This window comes from Scylla paramamosain, chromosome 38 (assembly GCF_035594125.1).
Source record: "Scylla paramamosain isolate STU-SP2022 chromosome 38, ASM3559412v1, whole genome shotgun sequence".
In the NCBI taxonomy this organism is placed as follows: Eukaryota; Metazoa; Arthropoda; class Malacostraca; order Decapoda; family Portunidae; genus Scylla; species Scylla paramamosain.
Window position 1 is genome coordinate 14,783,735 of NC_087188.1, and position 15,000 is coordinate 14,798,734.

A 15,000-nucleotide genomic window follows, 5' to 3' on the forward strand; every position below is an offset into this window, starting at 1 on the left:
ATGGAAAAAGAGGAGGAAAGGAGAGAAGAGGAAGGCCACTCCTCCTCCTCCTCCTCCTCCTCCTCCTCCTCCTCCTCCTCCTCCTCCTCCTTGTGGGTATTGGTAAATGTCTAGTTTCAAAAGTATTTATATTTATTTTACTTCCTCTCTCTCTCTCTCTCTCTCTCTCTCTCTCTCTCTCTCTCTCTCTCTCTCTCTCTCTCTCTCTCTCTCTCTCTCTCTCTCTCTCTCTCTCTCTCTCTCTCTCTCTCTCTCTCTCTCTCTCTCTCTCTCTCTCTGGTTTAAAATTGTGAGTGATAGAGAATTGATGGAGAGAAATTATCTGATGAAAATATTTACGAGTGAGAGGAAGGAGAGGGAAGGTGAGAGGAGGTGAGAGGTGTGGAAGGAATGGTGGGGAGAGGAGAGGGAATGGAGGAGGATAAGAACTGGTGGGAATTAGTGTGTGTGTGTGTGTGTGTGTGTGTGTGTGTGTGTGTGTGTGTGTGTGTGTGTGTGTGTTATCAGTGCTGACAAATAGCCACATTTCGGTTACTCTCTCTCTCTCTCTCTCTCTCTCTCTCTCTCTCTCTCTCTCTCTCTCTCTCTCTCTCGGGTTCTCAGTTTCCTCACAACATATGTCTATCTCTCTCTCTCTCTCTCTCTCTCTCTCTCTCTCTCTCTCTCTCTCTCTCTCTCTCTCTCGGGTTCTCAGTTTCCTCACAACATATGTCTATCTGTTATGAGGCACTACTAGGCCTATATCAGATCACTATCAGCACTGGTGGAAAAAAAGAGGCCTACAGGGAACCACAAAGCGGCCTACCATCTGTGTCACTGCTGTTTCTCCATAGGCCGTGTATTGAGGGAAATAATACCCGTATAGGCCTATCTGAGGGTAGTATGAGGAGAGAGAGAGAGAGAGAGAGAGAGAGAGAGAGAGAGAGAGAGAGAGAGAGAGAGAGAGAGAGAGAGAGAGAGAGAGAGAGAGAATGTTGATATGTTATGTCAAATTTTCTTTCTTTCTAACTTTGCGTAACCTAATTTAATTTCACCTAACCTTACCTAACCTAGTCTGACTCTAACCTAACTTAACCTAACCTAACTTAAGCTAACCTAACCTAATCTAATTTCACCTAACCTTATCTAACCTAGCCTGACTCTAACCTAACCTAACCTTACCTAACCTAACCTAACCTGACCTAACGCAACCTAACAAAATCTGTATGAATATGTAGACTGATGGTGAAATTGATAGTGTTCATTGACCACTACATCACCTCAATATCCTACTCTACTCCCTTCTTCCTCTCCCTTTTTTTTTTTCCTTCCCTCTCCCTCTCCCTCTCCCTCGTCGGTGAGAGTTACAGAGAAAGAACGGTTGTGGATTACATTTTCCGACCCTTTGAATGTTGGGGATTATCTACACACACACACACACACACACACACACACACTAAGCACTTCGATAACCTAACCTAACTAGTATAGATGAATAATTAGTTTGTTCGTTTGTTTGTTGGTCAGTCAGTCAGTTAGTTGATGAAAAGAAACATGAAGAAATTCGAACACTTTTCAAAATACAAAATAAATGATGATAAAAAATAAGAAAACTAAGAAAATATTATCATCTTGCATAAATACTAAAAACACATTGACATCACACACACACACACACACACACACACACACACACACACACACACACACACACAAGGTCAAAATCTATACAAGTGAATGCGTACTGGTGATGTGAAAGAAATATGACAGTTTTTTGGCTGTGTCGCCATGGTAAGAGTGTGTCCGTCTGTCATCCTGTCTGTCTGTATGCCTGTCTGCCAGTCATCCCGTCAATCACTGAGTCAGCATCCTGTCTATCTGTCTTTTTTATGGTGTGTGTGTGTGTGTGTGTGTGTGTGTGTGTGTGTGTGTGTGTGTGTGTGTGTGTGTGTGTGTGTGTGTGTGTGTGTGTGTGTGTGTGTGTGTGTGTGTGTGTGTTTGGTTGTTGTTGTTATCATTACTACTACTACTACTATCATCATACTACCACCACTACTACTACTACTACTGTCATACTACTACTACTACCACTACTATAATTTATTTCTTTATTTCTCCTTTACTAATTTTCCTTTTTAACTCTCTCTCTCTCTCTCTCTCTCTCTCTCTCTCTCTCTCTCTCTCTCTCTCTCTCTCTCTCTCTCTCTCTCTCTCTCTCTCTCTCTCTCTCTCTCTCTCTCTCTCTCTCTCTCTCTCTCTCTCTCTCTCTCTCTCTCTCTCTCTCTCTCTCCCCTTTTCCAATTCTGTGTTATCCGTTCACCATTTAGCACGAGAGAGGGGAAGAGAAGGGAGGAGAGGGGAGGAAATGAGAGAAAGAAAGGAATAGGCACATACACCAAAACGTTTTATTTATTTATTTATATTGAAGTGAAAAAGGCAAAGGGTTTTTTTTTCTGATGTTTTTTGTATATATATATTTTTGTTATTTATTTATTTTTTGAGTGGTGGGAAAATTAGATGTTTTTAGTTAGAATATAGGTTAGGTTAGGTTGCTTTGTGTGTTGTCTGTCTGTCTGTCTGTCTGTCTGTCTGTCTCTCTCTCTCTATGACATTCAACTCTACATCATCAGTCTATCCTTGCAAATCATAAGTAAACCTCCTCCTCCTCCTCCTCCTCCTCCTCCTCCTCCTCCTCCTCCTCCTCCTCCTCCTCCTCCTCCTCCTCCTCCTCCTCTCTCCCTCTCCATGCCCTACATTCCTGATATATCCCAGTACTGTAAGGAAACATGAGAGGACGAGAGAGAGAGAGAGAGAGAGAGAGAGAGAGAGAGAGAGAGAGAGAGAGAGAGAGAGAGAGAGAGAGAGAGAGAGAGAGAGAGAGTACAGCCCATTGTGACAGTCCCCACCGTAAGACCTACCATGTGGTACTGTCCCCAAGGCAACAGTCCCCGATTCAAGATAAGCTCCCTACCGCTCTGTCCTTCGGGGCTGAAAAGTTACCTGAAGTGGCGCGAGATGAACCCCAGAGAGAGAGAGAGAGAGAGAGAGAGAGAGAGAGAGAGAGAGAGAGAGAGAGAGAGAGAGAGAGAGAGCTACCAAAGATATTACTAACGTACATAATGAAAAAAAATGAAGAAAACAGAGAGAGAGAGAGAGAGAGAGAGAGAGAGAGAGAGAGAGAGAGAGAGAGATAAACAACAAAAACAACCAAACCGAACCCAAAAAAAACGTAAAAAAAACAAATAAAAACAAAACCCAGAGAGAGAGAGAGAGAGAGAGAGAGAGAGAGAGAGAGAGAGAGAGAGAGGGACGCGAAAAACGGAGCGAAAGGGGCCATATTTCTTGCCTTCCTTCTCCCAGTCTGAGGAACCGCGGAAAATGGCTACTTATTCCAACGTTTCTACACTATTTGTTACATTCCTTAAGTAGCAGCTGTCAGGAGAGAGAGGGAGAGTGAGAGTGAGAGGGAGAGTGAGAGGGAGAGGGATGCATTTGAAGATAAGAGGAAGGTTGGTGGAATAAAGTTACTATGAGAAAGGTGAATAGAATAAATGTAAATAAAGGATGCATAGGAAAAGATGATAGATAAAAGGGTGAAAGGAGTGATAAAGATGGAGAGAAAGGGAGAAAAGATACGAAGGGTGAATAAAGGACGAGAGGTGAACGAGGAGGAAGGAAAGAGAAGTGATGATTGAAGGATTGAAAGAAAGAAGGGAAAGATGAAAGAGGGGGAAAAAAATAAGGAAATGATGAGGGAAAGGAGGAATGGAGGAAAAAAGTGAAGAGAAGAGAGGGAGAGGAAGAGGAAGAAGGGGAGATAGAGAGAATACAAGAGAGAAAGAGGGAGAAAGAAAAATGAAGTTTATGATTTAGGGAAGGAGAGAGAGAGAGAGAGAGAGAGAGAGAGAGAGAGAGAGAGAGAGAGAGAGAGAGAGAGAGAGAGAGAGAGAGAGAGAGAGAGAGAAGGGAAGGAACAAGAGGGAGATAAGAATGAAGGAAGGGATGGAGAGAAAAAATACACCGAGGAGGGATGGAGAGGGAGATAAGAGAGAATAGACGGGGAGGGAATGAAGGAGAGAAAGAGAGAAAAAGAGAGAATAGGGAAGGAGGATAGGAAGATAACAAGCAATGAAGAAATAGATACAGACCAAGAGAGAGAGAGAGAGAGAGAGAGAGAGAGAGAGAGAGAGAGAGAGAGAGAGAGAGAGAGAGAGAGAGAGAGAGAGAGAGGCGGTGACGCTTTAACAGGGAGCAAAGGTGAGGGTGGAAAGGAAGAGGAAGAATAAGAAAGTGAGGAAAAAAATGGAGAAAAAGCATAGTGGAGAAGAGAAGGAAGAGGAGGAAGATGAGGAGGAAGAGGAGGAGGAAGAGGAAGAGAAAGAATGGAGGAGGAAGAGGAGGAGGAGAGTGTTACATAAGGAAAACAGGAAATGAGAGAGAGAGAGAGAGAGAGAGAGAGAGAGAGAGAGAGAGAGAGAGAGAGAGAGAGAGAGAGAGAGAGAGAGAGAGAGAGAGAGAGAGATGAATGACTTAGAAGATAAGTGGATGAGAGATGGAAGGATAAAGTGAGGAAGAGAGAGGAACTGTGAAGTGTTATGAGAGAGAGAGAGAGAGAGAGAGAGAGAGAGAGAGAGAGAGAGAGAGAGAGAGAGAGAGAGAGAGAGAGAGAGAGAGAGAGAGAGAATCATAAAGCTTGAAAAATTTTAATAATGAAAAGGAAAATCGTATTTAATTAATTTCCCTTGTACTTTTTCCTTATTGTGTTTCTCATTTCAGGTTTTGTTCAGGAAAAGTTGAAATTGTCAATATTATTTATGTCGATGTGAAAAGAAAACGGAATTGTTGTTTTGTCTAAGCATTCCTTCACTTCTCATATCAATTTTATCGTGTTCCGTTTAATTTTTGCTGATTTTGTTTATCTCCTCTGTTTCATTCTATTTCCCTTGTTTTCTCTTGTTTATCCAGCTTACTTTCACTTCACTCCTTATATTAAGCTTATTTTCCTATTTTTCTTTATCTACCAAGCTTATTTTCTCTACCTTTTTCTCTTTTAATCTCTCTATCTTCCCTTGTGTTTATTTTTGTGTACTTTTCCAGGTGAGGTTGGAGTAGACACACCTGGGCGGAGGACGGAGAGACAGACAGGTAGGCGGGGGGCAGGTATCGGGCCATCTAAGGTAAACACTAACAGGCCTCAGCGGTGTCTTTACAACTACATCCTGTCTACATCTTTTCTTCATTCATTCATTGTCTCTCTTTTCAGTTTCTATTCTCTTCTCTTCTCTTCTTTCTTCTTTGTCTCCGCTTTCCTTGTCTTAAATCTCTTTTTCTCTTTCTATTTTTTTTATTTCGTTTCTCTTTTTATGACTATTTTAGTTTCTACTCTTTCTTCTCTTAATCTCCTTTTTTCTTTCCTTTATTTCCTTTTTCTCTTTCTACTTTTGTTTTTTTCGTTTCTCTTCTTTTCGTTTGTTTCTCTCTCTCCTCTCCTGTTATTCCTATTTTCTTTTTTTTTTTCCATTTTCCTCTTCGCATACCGTGTTTTCCTCTTCTCTCCTTTCCTTCCCTTCCTTCATAATTTCTTCTCTTACTTATTCCCTTCTACTTAAACACTTTTTTCTCCATATTCATCCTTCCTTCCTTCCTTTCTTTCTTCCCTCCTCTCCTTCCATTCTTCCCTCCTCTCCTTCCATTCTTCCCTCCCTCCTTCCTTCCTTCCTTCTTAATTTCTTCCTAATTCATTCACATCTACACTTCCCTCGACAAGCATTCTCTCTTTCTCTCCTTATCTCCCTTTCTTCCTTCATCTCCTTCCGTTCTTCTCCCTCCCTTCCTTCAGCACATTAACACGCAAGACGCTGTGAACAGAGACTATTTCCGTTTCGTTTTAAGTTCCACAAACAATGAGGGAAGGAGGGGCGGAGGAAAGGGAATGGGGGAAGGGAGGAGGCGTGTCTACTGAGGGAAAGGGAAGGGAGAGAAGAGGCGTGTCTACCAAGGGGAGAGAAAGGAGGCAAGGGGAATAAGAGGAGAGATGTGAAGAAGTAGTCTGAAAAATTTTTGCATGTCGGGACCTCTATTGTTTTGCAAAGGCTCTTTATACTTAAGCGCCACTGGTTTTTAATGGTGTTTTTAAGGTTGTAGTGACAGATTAACAAGATTTCTACAATATTAATAGGAAAAGTAGTCTTGAGAACCCGGCTTGTCATCTCTGTGGCCTTTAAAAATAGTTGCAGCGCCACTGGTTTTTAATGGTGTTTTTAAGGTTGTAGTGACAGATTAACAAGATTTCTACAATATTAATAGGAAAAGTAGTCTTGAGAACCCGGCTTGTCATCTGTGGCCTTTAAAAATAGTCGCAGCGCCACTGGTTTTTAATGGTTTTTAAGGTTGTAGTGACAGATTAACAAGATTTCTACAATATTAATAGGAAAAGTAGTCTTGAGAACCCGGCTTGTCATCTGTGTGGCCTTTAAAAATAGTCGCGGCTTGTGAGAGAGAGAGCTGTAGTAGAAATGTTGATAGTATTCTTCTTCCTGTCTCTCCCTCTCCCTCTCTCAATTTCATATTCCTTTCCTTTCTCTCGATTTATCTCCCTTTCTCCCTAACCTCACCTTACCTCTCTGTCCCTTTCATTTCTCCCTCTCCCTCCCTCTCTCTCTCCCTCTCCCTCCCTCTCTCTCTCTCTCTCTCCCTCTCCCTCTCCCCCTCACGTCAGTCGGTGTGTTAATGGCCGGCTCAAATACACAAGACGGAGTGTCATTTTACGTTCACCTTCACCGGATCCGAACCGTCACCTGTCCGTCTGTCTGTGTGTGTGTGTGTGTGTGTGTGTGTGTGTGTGTGTGTGTGTGTGTGTGTGTGTGTAGGAGGAAAAGGTACGAGAGAAAGAGGGAGAGGAAATGAAGTACGTAAAAATAGAGAGAAACAAAGATGAGTAGGAAAAAAATCTTAGTAATTTCTTATCTTTTTCTTATGTTGCTTGTGGTCAAATGAAAGTGTGTGTGTGTGTGTGTGTGTGTGTGTGTGTGTGTGTGTGTGTGTGGCAAAGGAAGAAGGAAACAGTGGGGGGAAGATCACTTCTTCACACACACACACACACACACACATTCACCCTCTCCCACTTCACACCCTCGTCTTGCTCCCCTCAGCAAACACCCCTATCTCACCCCTTCACCCCTCACACGCCCATTCCTCAAGCCACTCCTTCTCTCTCCCTTCCTCTCCCTCTCTCTTCACACTCCGCTGCTCTCGTGGCTTGAGTCCCGCACATAATCGTTCAAAAAAGTGTGTGTGACAGTTGAAGTGACGGGTGTTTGGCCCTGTCTTAGACCCAAGGACGTGTCTGTCTGTTAGCGCCGGAATTGACAGTTTGACAGAGAGAGAGAGAGAGAGAGAGAGAGAGAGAGAGAGAGAGAGAGAGAGAGAGAGAGAGAGAGAGAGAAGAGCTTTGGGGAGTGACGCATCGCCCTTCCTCTCTCTCTCTCTCTCTCTCTCTCTCTCTCTCTCTCTCTCTCTCTCTCTCTCTCTCTCTCTCTCTCTCTCTCTCTCTCGTCGCTACCTGACACGTCTAACAGCAGAAGAAAAGGTCTGAATATATGTCTGGAAGAACCGAGGGACAGGGAGAGAGAGAGAGAGAGAGAGAGAGAGGGAGAGGGAGAGGGAGAGGGAGAGGGAGAGGGAGAGGGAGAGGGGAGAAAAACAGGACTGTTCTTGTCAGGGATTTTTAAGAGGATGTTTTAACCAATGATTGACCGCAGCCTTGTTTGATGTGATGGGGTGGCTTGTCTTCCTCCTCCTCCTCCTCCTCCTCCTCCTCCTCCTCCTGTTGACACCTCGAGTGCTGCCGTGCTGTGTCTCATGCTGTCTTCTCTCTCTCTCTCTCTCTCTCTCTCTCTCTCTCTCTCTCTCTCTCTCTCTCTCTCTCTCTCTCTCTCTCTCTCTCTCTCTCTCGTTTGTTGTTTTGCTGTTAAGAATAATAAGAAAATTCAATTGAAAATAATAAAATGATATAGAAAAAACAAAAATACATAAACACGAAAAAATATAAACAAAAAAGCAAAATAAAGATAAAAAACAACAAAACTGACACTAAAGACTAAACGAAAGAACGAACGGAGAGAGAGAGAGAGAGAGAGAGAGAGAGAGAGAGAGAGAGAGAGAGAGAGAGACACGAGATGGAACGAGACGAGGCGAATAAGACGGAACAGCTCAACAGAATGAGGGACAAAAGGCGAGAAATTGAGTCCTGAGATGAGTGAAAGCTGTCCCTCCTTCTGTGAGCAAAGGCAAGGTTAACAACACAGTCAGAATAAGACCAGTGTGGGGTGGTTAAGATGATCCACAGGACGAGTGAGGCGTGAGATGAAGGGATGCTGGAGAGGTGTGTGAGAGCAGAGGGTGATGGGAGGAGTGTGTGTGATGGGGATGAGGGGGTAAGAGAGGGAATGGATAGGAGAACAGAGAGGGGGAGAAAATAGATGGGAGGAAAAGAGAAGGTGAAGAGAGAGATAATGTGATAGACAGAAAAATAAGTAGAGAAATAAATAGGAAAATTGATAAATCGATAGATAGATAGGAGAATAAATAGATAGACAGGTAGATACATAAACAGACAGAAAGACAGACATATTGACTGACTGAAAGGTGACAAACAAACAAACACACACACACACACACACACACACACACACTCCTACCTACTTGCTAAGCTGGGAAACTTCAAGTCTTAGGGAATCACACCCTGGGGGCTTGTCATTCCCTTGGGGCGTGAGGGAGAGGGACAAAAGGACATCCGCTCCTCCCAACGCCGCCCCCACCCCACACACCCCTAAGGAGGAGGTGCTGAGGGGTGCGAATCCTCCCTGAGAATTATCCTCACTACTTGGGGATTGTTAAGGATAGACGGTGCAAGCTTGAAAATAATCCTACAGCTTAGTATGTGAGGAGGAGGAGGAGGAGGAGGAGGAGGAAGAGGAGAAAGATGCTATAATGAAGGTATAGTAGTAGTAGTAGTAGTAGGAAGTGGAGGAGGAGAAAGATGCTATAATGAAGGTGTAGTAGTAGTAGAAAGAGGAGGAGGAGGATGGAAGAGATGGGTGAAAAGAAAGAAGCTGAAGATGATAAAGAAATGGAGGAAGGCAGGATAAAGAAGGCAGGATAAAGAAGAGATGAATAGGAATAGAAGGAAGCTGTAATAGATAAAAGGAGAGAGAGAAAAAAAAAGGAGAAGGGAAAAAAAATATAAAAAAAAAACGATAGAAGATGACAAAAGGAAAGAGGAGGCGAAGTGAGAAGCTACTTGGCTAGAGAGAGAGTGAGAGGGAGGAAGACGAGAGGGAGAGGCTGTCAGGGGAGAGAAGATTATCCCAGCTCACGCCTCGGTCCTCTCACTGACCCGGAAATAATACAGGTGGTGGTGGGCAGGTGTAAGCCTCACCTGTCTGTAATTGTGGCTGTCTACCTGTCAACCCCCCTCCGTCTCCCTCTCTCTCTCTCTCTCTCTCTCTCTCTCTCTCTCTCTCTCTCTCTCTCTCTCTCTCTCTCTCTCTCTCTCTCTCTCTCTCTCTCTCTCTCTCTCTCTCTCTCTCTCTCTCTCTCTCTCTCTCTCTCTCTCTCTCTCTCTCTCTCTCTCTCTCTCTCTCTCTCTCTCTCTCTCTCAAACACCTGAGGTCACACTAATAACTTAATCAAACACCTGAGGTCACACTAATAACTTAATTGGCATCACCTGGCGGTCTCAAGATCCTTCTGTTGTCTCTTGTTCCCTCGTGGCCGTGAATAAAAGGAACGCCGGCCCCCCGCTACGCCCCCTCCCGCCCTTGTCCCGCCTCCCTTGAACCCCTAGAGAGAGAGAGAGAGAGAGAGAGAGAGAGAGAGAGAGAGAGAGAGAGAGAGAGAGAGAGAGAGAGAGATTTGCAGCTCTCTCCATAAACACCGACAAATTTCTACAATATTTTCCTTTACCTGTCTCCGCGTCTTACCTGTCCGTATTATCAGCGGTTATTAGCCCTCCGTAATCCCTCTTACCTGTACCACCTGCGGGGACCGAAACTCCTGTAACCGCCATCGGATCCGTATCTGTAACCGGAGAGATAAATCCTGATCCGGTAAAGCAGGTGAGATCAGAACGTACTAATGAATCGTGCTTACCTGTTGGCTTATGACTACCTGGATAATCAAGGCGTTTGGGGAGACTTTGATAATGAGTAGACAGGTGTGCGTGTTACCTGCCTTGCCTGGGAGTGGCTGGCTGCATGACAGATGGACTCCATTAAAAGAAGTGAAGAAAATGTTTGCTGGTTAGCGGATTTAAAATTCATTGCAGTAACGCTTCGTGCTGTTAAAGGCCTGGGAAGATTGACGTGTGCTTGTTTATCGCGCGTTTTGCAGTGAGTGCGTGAGTGTGATGATCTGTGCTAAGGGAAAATTGATTAGGTGTTGGCGAAGAGGGAAATATGGAAGGTAGCAGCGAGATTAGAGTTTTCTTGTCATGCCTGAAGGTTGCTAGCGTGTTTTTTGGCGTGCGAGTGTGAAAGTGATGAAGGTAAATGGAATTGGTGTTGGTGAGGAGGGAAATATGGGAGGAAACAGCGAGATTGAATTGTTGTTGTTGTTTGATGGCTTGTTTATGGTCTTTATAGAGTATGTGTGTGCGAGTGTCCTTATCTGTTTGTTCTGGGGGAAATTACATTACGAGGCGTTGGTGAAAGGGAAATAATGAGAAAAAATAATTAGGTAAGTGGATTTTCCTTATGTTTAAATGTGTTTGTTGATTAAAGGAATAAAATAGAGATGTTTATGTTTGTTGGTACGTTAATACAACAATGTGAGGCGTTACAGTGAAAGGTTTAGAAGGAAAACACAGAAGGAAAATGTGTCAAGAAAGAAAGAAAAGATAAAAAAGTGATTTATATATGAAAGGGTGTGGTGAGAGAGAGAGAGAGAGAGAGAGAGAGAGAGAGAGAGAGAGAGAGAGAGAGAGAGAGAGAGAGAGAGAGAGAGAAGCAAACAACGACAAAATAAGGAGAACGCAAGAACGAGTTAATAAATAAGAATAAAAAGAATAAGAATTAAGAAAAAAAAAGACGAGGAGGAAATTAATGAAGAGAAGGAAAATTAAATAAGATAAGAAAGGCAAAAGATAGATAAAACAAACACTTAAATCCACCAAATAAAGCAGAAGAAAATAATCAAGTATAAGGAGGAGGAGGAGGAGGAGGAGGAGGAGGAGGACAGGCGTCGCAGTAACAGCCGGTCTCACCTGGGTCCCGTCAGTGTGTCATCGTGAATTCTCAGCTGATCACTCGTTAATCTACCTCAGGGTGCGTGGGGGGAGAGATGGGAGGGGAGAGGGAAGGAGAGGGCCAGGGAGGGGAAGGAGATGGCAAGGGAATGGTAGGAAAGGTAGCAGGAGAGAGGTGTAGTGTGTGTTTTTCATAGTTGGTGATGGGGAGGGTAAGGAATGGGTAAAGGAGAGGGGTATAGTGAGGTATAACAGCCACTGAGGGTCGTTAGACAAGGGTATTTCTTCTTGGTATATTATTACGCCAGGTTATTGACACTCGTTCATTCTTGTGTGTGTTCACTTGTCCCATATGGTGAACGTGAGGGTGAACGTGAGGGTGAACGGTCCAACTGGAAAAGGACCCTTAATTAATCTCTATGCAATACAAAATTAACATCAGTAACATCACAAAGTCCACATGAAGGCATTAGAGCAACACATTAATGAAATCACTATGCACACGTGTCAAAAAAAGAAAAATAAATTAACAAATACATAAATAAACTACTAGCTAACAAGCTATGGTGACTATCCTTACGGTGTACATGATAAATAAACTACTAGTTAACAAGCTATGGTGACTATCCTTACGGTGTACATGATAAATAAACTACTAGTTAACAAGCTATGGTGACTATCCTTACGGTGTACATGATAAATAAACTACTAGCTAACAAGCTATGGTGACTATCCTTACGGTGTAAAGACCCTTCTAGGTCACATAAATCTCACATGAATGTTTGATTACCTAACTATGACAATTTACGTTGAAATATCACAAAAACACAACATACATGTAACACTTCTGGGTGCAACGTAAAGTAAATACAACAGGAGAGAATAACAAGCAACAAAGTACCACACTTTCCTAATATATTCCTAAACCTCTCACAAACACCTATCACAAATATAACAGAGGAACACTCACCAATCTCTGGCGCTCACAGGGAATAACTCCACAGCACAGGTTTCACTGCAACAAGGTGTGTGCGGCTGCTATACCACAGATACACTGCCGGCTTGACCTCCCTCCCTGAGCTACCTTCCCTCGGTTTACCGCTCGAGGGATTCATACACAAATGAAACACTCATTAACACTCATTATTCCTAGGTAGTTATCATATGAAACGACCAAATACTATGAAACAAACAAATATAAAACGACCAATATACAGAAATAATTTGTATAGTGACCACCATCAAACACCATGTGGTACAGTGAGGTGAGGGCCATGGAGAAGTGATGGGGTGAGGGGGGTGAGGTAGAGGCGCCTGGTAGCCTGGAAGGTGTCAGGGGGAAGAGAGGAGTGTCAGTGAGGTGAGGGAGGGAGGAGGCACCTGGAATCTGTCATAGGAGGAGGAGGAGGAGGAGGATATAAGCAGTGAGGAAGTGTCATGATGAGTGGAGGAGGAGGAGGAGGAGGAGGAGAAGGGCAGTCTGTGTGGTATCAGGAAGAGTTAGAACGGGGTGAGGGCGTCAGGGAGGAGGTAGAGATGGGCGGCAGCTTCCCTCACGCCCTTAATCCCTGAGGAGACACCGAGGATCTGAATTCCCTGGAGGTCAAGGATAATCCAATAATATTAACCAATTATCCCAGGCAGGACTCCTTGGGCCCCATTGTAGGATAAGGAGTCCTGGAGTATTTAATTGGTGTAGGATGACCCGCTCTCCTTGACACAGAAATAGCGAGAATCCTTGAAATATCCTTAAGTTCCCCCTGTTGTCTCTTACCTGTGAATTTCCCTGTCCTAAGATATTTAATTAGTGACGTATTTAAATAGAGGACGTCAGATTTACCCCTCAAAATAACCCTACCTGGACCCGCTCTCCTTGACACAGAAATAGAGAGAGAATCCTTGAAATATCCTTAAGTTCCCCTGTTGTCTCTTACCTGTGATTTTCCCTGTCCTGAGATATTCAATTAATGACGTATTTAAATAGAGGACGTCAGATTTACCCCTTAAAATATCCCTTCTTGTATTCCTCTTTACCTGTGAGTTACCTGTGTTAATATCAGTTGCTCATCTTAGCACTGATTTCATTTAGGAATTTAATTAGATGTTAAAATGCGTACCTAGTTTTTGTAATTTCCTTTTTGGTTCTTGTGTTCTCCTTTACCTGTGAAATTTACCTGTGATTTAATAGTCATTTAAATAGAGAACCTTAGTTAATTCTTAAAATACACGTACTTTTTTTTTCTTTTCTCTCTCTCCTTCATCGCCTGAAAATCTCCTTCATAATTTACCTAGTGTGATATTTCTTAATTATCTTTAACTGAGACACCATAAAATAACTGTTCTTTTTTACTTCCTGCCTTTAATGACAAGACCTACCTTTCATTTACCTGTCCTATAACGTAATTTTACCTGCTAGCTGCTTATAAATTACCTTAAAATGACCTTTTTTTTTTTACATCTTGCTTTCATCTACAAGACCCACCTGTCATTTACCTGTTGGAGAATGAGAATTTTATCTACTAATTAATCTCTTACCTTGTACATTAGCCCACTTTAAAAATACCTGTTGTTTTCACTGTCATTATCCTCACCATCAACTTGTAACCAGCATTAACAACTCACCTTTCCTTCCTTTATTTACAATCTCTACCTGTCATTTTCACTTTCATTATGACCACGATGCTTTTAAACTCACCTGCAACAGTCAAGCATTAATTACTCACCTTCTCTTATTATGTTCACCTGCTCTTGTTTCCACACACCTGAGCAAACATTTATCTGCCCTCATACTTTCCCTTGCTCACCTGCCAGCTCGCCAGGTGACAGGTGTTGATACAGCCCACCTGACACACTGCTAATTAGTCCAGGTGTCTTCAGGTGAGTGGAGAAGAATGGGAGGAGGAGGAGAGGGAGGAGAAGAGGGAGGAGAGGCACTTTTCACCTCAGCTACTCCTCTTTCTCCTCCCCGTCCTGTTTCTCCTCCTCCTCCTCCTCCTCCTCCTCCTCTTTCGACATAGGAGAAGACAAAGTACGATAATTTTCAGATTTGGTATGACGATTAAGGTTAAGATTCAGTCAATGCTTTCTGTCTGTCTTTTATATTCAGGTTAATCCTCTTTTCTTAGTGTTGGATCGCCCCTCAGTGCATTAGCGGTGTTAAGTTATTGGCAGTCGTATTTTCAGATCAATTGCCGATCTCCCTGACAGCTTGGATCGGCTCTGACGCTTGTGTTCTTAATGGAATCCAACTTTTTATAGTATAGTACTTTTTTGGTGGTGTGTGTGTGTGTGTGTGTGTTTGTACTCACCTCAAGAAAGAAGAGGAAGGTGGAGGGAATTGATAGAGATGATTGCCACAGTGCAGGTCATTAATAACTGCTAAGTGGGGCTACTGACACGCAAATCTTTAACACCTCGTATCTCAACAAATTATCTTTACTACACATTCACACTGCATCTCCTCCCAAAGTTACTGAGCAAATTTTAATCCTGTTTGCTTTTCCTGGGAAGAGAAACTTGTAATGCAAAGAACGGTGGCTGAGAAATAGCAATATGTGATAAAAAAAAAAAAAGTAACACATTAAAAAAAAAACTGTACAGCAAACTTATAGAAAATTTGGGGGAAAAATATTACACACATGGCCACCTAACTTGTAAAAAAAGATAGAAGCAGATTGGATCAAAATTGTTGGAGGTGATTCTGACCTTAAACCTCCGGCGTCTTTCTCTCTCTCTCTCTCTCTCTCTAACCGCCCCCCCCACTAGTATCAGCAGGA

At 43.0% G+C, this 15,000-nt stretch overlaps 1 long non-coding RNA gene across 1 annotated transcript; it reads right to left on the reverse strand.

The window, feature by feature from the left end:
- Window positions 1-7,916: 7,916 nt before the first annotated feature.
- On the reverse strand, window positions 7,917-12,271 carry LOC135091875 (uncharacterized). Its single transcript, XR_010262667.1, has 4 exons — window positions 12,195-12,271; window positions 11,243-11,616; window positions 10,009-10,059; window positions 7,917-7,945 (listed from the first exon to the last, which is right to left on the reverse strand). It is a non-coding gene; the product is annotated as an uncharacterized LOC135091875 (long non-coding RNA).
- Between the last annotated feature and the right edge of the window lie 2,729 nt (window positions 12,272-15,000).